Source organism: Adiantum capillus-veneris, chromosome 6 (genome assembly GCF_014529385.1).
Source record: "Adiantum capillus-veneris isolate H3 chromosome 6, ASM1452938v2, whole genome shotgun sequence".
NCBI lineage: Eukaryota > Viridiplantae > Streptophyta > Polypodiopsida > Polypodiales > Pteridaceae > Adiantum > Adiantum capillus-veneris.
This window is the reverse complement of record NC_140936.1, coordinates 109,347,832-109,354,306: the sequence shown is the minus strand read 5'-3', so window position 1 is coordinate 109,354,306 and position 6,475 is coordinate 109,347,832.

The following is a 6,475-nucleotide window of genomic DNA, read 5'->3' as shown; positions in this document are numbered from 1 at the left end:
CGAGGGATACGATCAAGTAGACTTGAAGCCTTTGAAACGACTTTGTACAGATAATCCCAGGATCGGAGTCTATTGTTGGGAAGATAGAAACATAAAAGATCTTTTGTGGACTTCTTCTCATGCTAGACCGGGACAATTAACGGCCATGAAGATCATCTATATCTTCAAGATCAAAGATAAGGGATCTGCGGACCTACAAATTTACCTGTTTATAGGGATTGTTATAACAACAACTTTGTTATGATGACTCCTGAGGAGGTAGAACAAACCAAATACCAGGGGTATTCCATACGGGATTAGATATTGGGTCAAGGACCGGAAACCACTCCAAGAGACGAACATCGTGAGAGATCATCTGAGATTAATGTGAAGAAACCACTCATCAAGCAGAAAACCGGGTGACACTAAGGCAAGTCCAGGGCTACATGAGTCACTATTTTTGATAGACTGGTTTGAAGGACTCGGAACAGGACTAATTCCCAGAAGACCTGGCGTTGAACCAAATAGACGTGTCAGACTAGCCGATTTTCAAAAATAGGTCAGAAAATACAGTGGATCAGGGGATCCATATGACCATTTAGCAAGCTTTAAGCAAGTGCTAAGAGCAGAGCGTATATTTGATTTCCATACTCAATTCGAGGGGTTTGGAATGACATTAGAAGGAAAATCTTTGACATGGTTCGAAAACATTCCACCAAGATCAATCATGGACTTGAACACATTAGCTCAAGGATTTGTAGCTGCTTGTTCTAAAACGGGGATTAAACATAATACGTGAGCTCAAATTTATAGCTTTAAACAGAAACATGGTGACTCTATTAGGGATTGTGCAACTCGAATGAAACTATACATTGCCAGATGCCCAGAGATGGAGATACCTGCAGAAGAGCGACTTGTATCATTGTTTTTGGAAGGACTGCTAAACAAAGAACTTCATGCTATACTCTATAGTAAAAAACATACAACCCTAGAGGCGTGTGTGTCTGATGCTATTGACCTAGGAGACAATTGTGAGATCTTCAATGAAGAGGATGTCCCTAAGGATAATCAAAGCGAGAAGACAACATCCACAAAACCAGCACAAGTGGGAATGGCTGCTGCGACACCACTCTCAGCCATAGAACATATGCTAAAAAGGATGAATGACATGATGAACAATATGCAAAAAGCACCTATGAGAGGACTAGGACAGGGGATAACCACCAATTAGGCCACAAAAATGGTGTGAAAATCGAGGGTAAATGGACTAACCATGAGATCCACGAGTGCTACTTCAGACCAAAGTATGATGGGAATGTTCAGTACGTTCCCATAAGGCCCCAGGGACAACCCATGTATAGATATCAGCCTAATATGGCCCAAGTTCAAAGACCACCAATGGGTATGGAGAGACCTTAACCTGTGTTGGTACAACAACCTTCTTATCCAGGACATAATGTGGTGCCTGTAAAGTATATGCACTCAGAAGGAGTCATAGATGAACAAGCATTAGTGCCTGTTACACCATATGCAGAGCCTAGTCCATCTATAGTAATGGTAGAGGGAGATTGGTATAGTCCCCATCCACCACCAATGGAGGAAACCAGGACTTATGCTCCACCAGAGCTTGCACCAATGTACTATGTAGCTACTCAAGGTGTCATACCTCCCATGGGAAGACCGATGATGAAGCCCAGAACAAGAAACTGTCATAACTGTGGTGCTGATGACCATTTGAAGAACGAATGTCCAGAGCCTGACAAAAACCCTAAACCAATTGAAGCCTATTGCATACAATGTTGCAAAAAGGGAGGACACTTTTTGAAAGATTGTCCTAAGAATCCCTTGAACAAGGGAAAAAGTGTAGTCAACGTAGTCCAAGTGATGCCTAGTAGCTCATGAAAGAGCGAACCGATTGTTCCAATCAAGATAATCACTAGAGCTCAAGCAAAGAAAAAGAAACACAATTCCTTTGATGATTCGGCGAGCACGAAAGTTTCTTCTCAAAGAATCAAAAGGAGTAGAAGCAAAAGATATGAGATGAGAAAACAAAAACAACGGGTTGAAAACGAAGAGAAAGGAAAAATTCTAGTCCAGGACAAGTTAAAAGAAACTGGCAGTGAATCCAAGGAAACAACCGTGAAATCTGGAGGATCCATTTTGGTTGATAAAATTTTTGAGCCTATCAATGCCGCCTTGGAAGCCTACCAAGCAAGACTTAAAGCAGGCCAAAACATGGAAAACAAATGGAAAAACTATCCATCTCCAGACATGGAAGCAGCTAAGCTGGAAACTTATCAAAACTTGGTAAGAATCATGCAAGAAATGTTGGATAAACAAAAACCCAAGCTTGAAAGTATTGCAAAATCGGAAGAGCTTGCGGTAGAAGAAACGAAAGCAAAATCCGATGTGGTGGCAGAACCCCACCTTGAAACAAATGAACCAGAGCTCATAGTGCCGGACAGTAAAGATGCCTTAGACGAAATTCCATTCGTAGAGGAAGACTGACCATGACACTTATGGGAAAAGGTAAGAGAGATCAATGATGGGAGCCTAACTTTAAAGTCGGCTCCTATAGAGGAAGTCTGGTTGGATAACCTACCATCTAATGTGAACATGGATTTACAATCCTTGTACGGGGATTGCGGATCGGAGGCTTCAGGAATATCTAAACCAATGACATTAAAGACATTACCTTCTTACTTGGGAGATAACAAAGATGAATCTACCATTTGCAAGACCACTCAAGTAAAAAGAGCCAAACAAACTTTAGAAGTAGACAACATTCATTCAATCATGTCTACACCTATCCAATGCACTCTACTTGGGAGAACTGTTGAAACTCAGTCCATACTTATTGAATGATTTACAAAAAACCCTAGAGAAGGTGGGGATAACGGGTTTAATCTCTAAGAATTTGGGCAAGTTGAAAAATGAAATGGAAAACAAAGAGATTCGATCAGTTCCTATGAACAAGGTCGGAGAATATTATGAAGGGGAAGAAGGAAACACTACCCTCCCATGGAAATATAATGACATTGAAACCATGGCAATACTGGATAGTGGAGGTGGCATAGCCATAGCCACTAAACCAGTATGGGAATCTTGGAGATAGCCAGCCATTAGAAAAACGCGAATGAAATTGCAGTTGGCTGACAGACACATTGAAAGACCACTAGGGCTACTAGAAAAAGTGATAGTCAACTCCTTTGGAATTGAATACCAACACACTTTTGCCATAGTAGACTTTGGAAAAAAACTCAACTATGACATCATATTGGGAAGACCTTTCACGCGACAGGTATAGATTATCCAAGATTGGGGAAATGACTATCTGTACTTGAAGCAAGTGGGATCTATAACAAGAGTCAATCTAAAAGATCACACCTATAGAGACGTCTTGAAAACACCCATCCAAGAGTTTGATTCAGTCTCTATGGTTGAAACTAAACTCCCATCTTGGTTAAACAAAGACACTCCTATTTGGATGTGTGGAGCTTCAAAAAATGGAAGCTTGAGACGAGAGGAATGTATCCTAGAAAGGGACTGTACAGACAAAGCCTACATACATGAACCCTTTCCAGAGCATTTATTCAAACCATTCAAATGGACTCAAATCTTAGCGACAATGGATGTATGTGTGAATATGTCTATTCCTACTCAATTTTGCAATGAGGATGGCTACGACATAATTCCCATCCAAATGATGTTTGTCCTTAACATTGAAAACAAAGATGAGGAAACAAAGGACTTGCTGAAAGCTCAACAAATCTTTTTTGACCTCTATTACGAGGCAACTGATGAGTTAGATGAATACTCAGCTACCTCAGAAGATTCGGGATCAGAAAAAGAGCATACGAGGGCTCAGTTACTCTTAAAGGGAGGGAAGGAAATTTTTTTTGACTTTCCAAACCAGAAATCAAGAAGACGAAAATGGTATAGAAGAAAGAGAGACACTAAAATTGTGAATGCATGACCTATGTCATCAGTCTCCAGTAAAACACAAATCTTGATGCAGATAGATGCTAATGATTGTGTCAAGGACAAAATAACTGGCAGAATCCTTCAAACGGAAACTCAAAAATGTCTCAGACATCGAGAAAAACAAGGAAGGGTACTCATGAAGAACATCAGGATACAAAACCACTCATGACCAGAGTCGAGCGGAAAAAGAAATATCAAGAGTTGGAAAAAGCTCTAAAGGAGATATACACCACCGAAATGGAAACCACGGAAGAGGATGGTAAGGATGTAATGCATGTTCCATCCCATTACAAAAAGTATACTCTCCAAGATCGGAAAATCATAATCGAAAAACCTGTTAGGGAACTACGAAAACAAGGCAAGTCTTACGAAGGACCTGAAAATGCTAAACGGGTAGACTTTGCTGAACCAGGAGAAGAGCTTAGACCGGCTTACATTGCAAATGACCTAACAGAAGAAGAAGAATTTGTTGAGCTTGTTAAAGGAATCCGGGATATCTTCGCTTGGTCTTACAAGGATCTCAAGGGTGTCAATCCAAAAATCTGTCAACATACTATACCCATGAGAGATGATGCGAAACCAAGTAGATAGAGACCATACACTTATAGCGAAACATTTGCCAGAAAGATCTAAGAAGAGATTGAAAAACTGAAGGAAGCCGAATTCATTTACGAAATTAAACACACAGATTGGGTGTCTCCAATTGTGGTAGTACCTAAGAAGAATGGGAAATTACGAGTGTGTGTTAATCTCAAAAAGGTGAATGCAGCTACCATTAGAGACAACTTTCCTCATCCGATAACTGAGCATGTTTTAGGACGAGTGGCAGGAAAAGAAGCTTACAGCTTCTTAGATGGTTTTTTGGGATACAATAAACTTTTGGTAGACCCAAAAGATCAACATCAAACTGCTTTTGCAACAGAATGGGGTATATTTGCCTATCGGGTTATGCCGTTTGGGTTAACTAATGCTCCAGCCACATTTCAAAGATTGATGAGCCATGCTTTCAAAGAGTATCTTCGGAAATTATTAGAAGTATACATGGATGATTTATGTGAACATTCGTCAATCCGAGATGATCATTTTGAACACCTCAAAAAGGTATTCGAGAAATGTAGACTTTACAGGATTTGCTTAAACCCTGAAAAGTGCACATTCATGGGAAGACAAGGGAAAATTCTTGGACATATAGTGTCTAAAAATGGCATAGCTACCGATATTGAAAAGATTCATGTCATTGCTGATTTGCCAAGACCAACAATAGTCAAATGGGTACAAGCCTTCATGGGACATTGTGGATATTACCAACGGCTCATCTACATGTATGCTATAATTGCAAAACCCATGTATAACTTGATTACGCACTTTGAATGGGACCGAGGCATGTGAAGAATCCTTCATGAAGCTTAAGCAAGCTCTCACCTTAGCTCCAATATTGAAAGCACCCGATTGGGATAAGGTATTCCACGTACATGTAGATGCTTCAAACTTTGCTATTGGTTGTATACTAGCTCAACCAGGAGATGGGAAAATTGACTTTCCTATTTCTTATGCTAGCCGACAATTGAATATGGCAGAAAATAATTACACCACCACAGAAAGAGAAGAACTAGGAACGATCTATGCCGTTAAAAAGTATAGATATTACCTATTAGCCAACAAGTTTGTGTTCTTTGTAGACCACCAAACTTTGTTATATTTGGTCAACAAGCCATGCAGCACAGGAAGAATAGTGAGATGGTTCATCATTCTTCTTGAATTTGATTTCACTGTGGTTGTAAAAAAAGGCACTACACACCAAAGAGCGGATCATTTGTCAAGGATTGTTTCAGGGGAATCACCTAAAGAGATACATGATGATCTACCAGATGCCTATTTGTTCTCCGTGGAAATGATACCTAGATGGTCGGAAAAAATTGTTTCATTGATGAAAATAGCTCAATTGGATTCACCACTTCCTATCACAGTTGATTTAATTGAGCAATTAGCTATGTATCAATTACTAGCTGGGAGACTATATAAAAGAAATCGAGACGGGATATTGCTTTTATGCATTAACCCTGAAGAAAAGGAACAATACCTAAGTCAAGCACATGTTACCATAGTAGGACTTCACTTTGCGAAAGATCAAACTATGCAACAAATCTTAAGACTTGGAGTATTTTGGCCAGCTATCAGGAGAGACTAGTATGTGACCCGTGCGTTGCTGCAGCCAAGAAGGAGTATCATTGAATTTTGTGTAACCCCCCTCCCCCCTTCTTTAGAAGGATAACATGTGTAAGTATTTTTTATGCATCCAATTGAAGGTAGTGACAACTATATCTTAAATGCTTTATTATGTGCAATAGTGCATTATGGTATCAACCTAAATCAAATTGGATTTGTGCGACAATAGAAAGTGCATAGAGAATTGAATGAACATAACGACTACATAACATAAACTTAAAAGACTACACATGAGGTTGGGAGAGAGAGAGAGAGAGAGAGAGAGAGAGAGAGAGGGGAAAAGGAA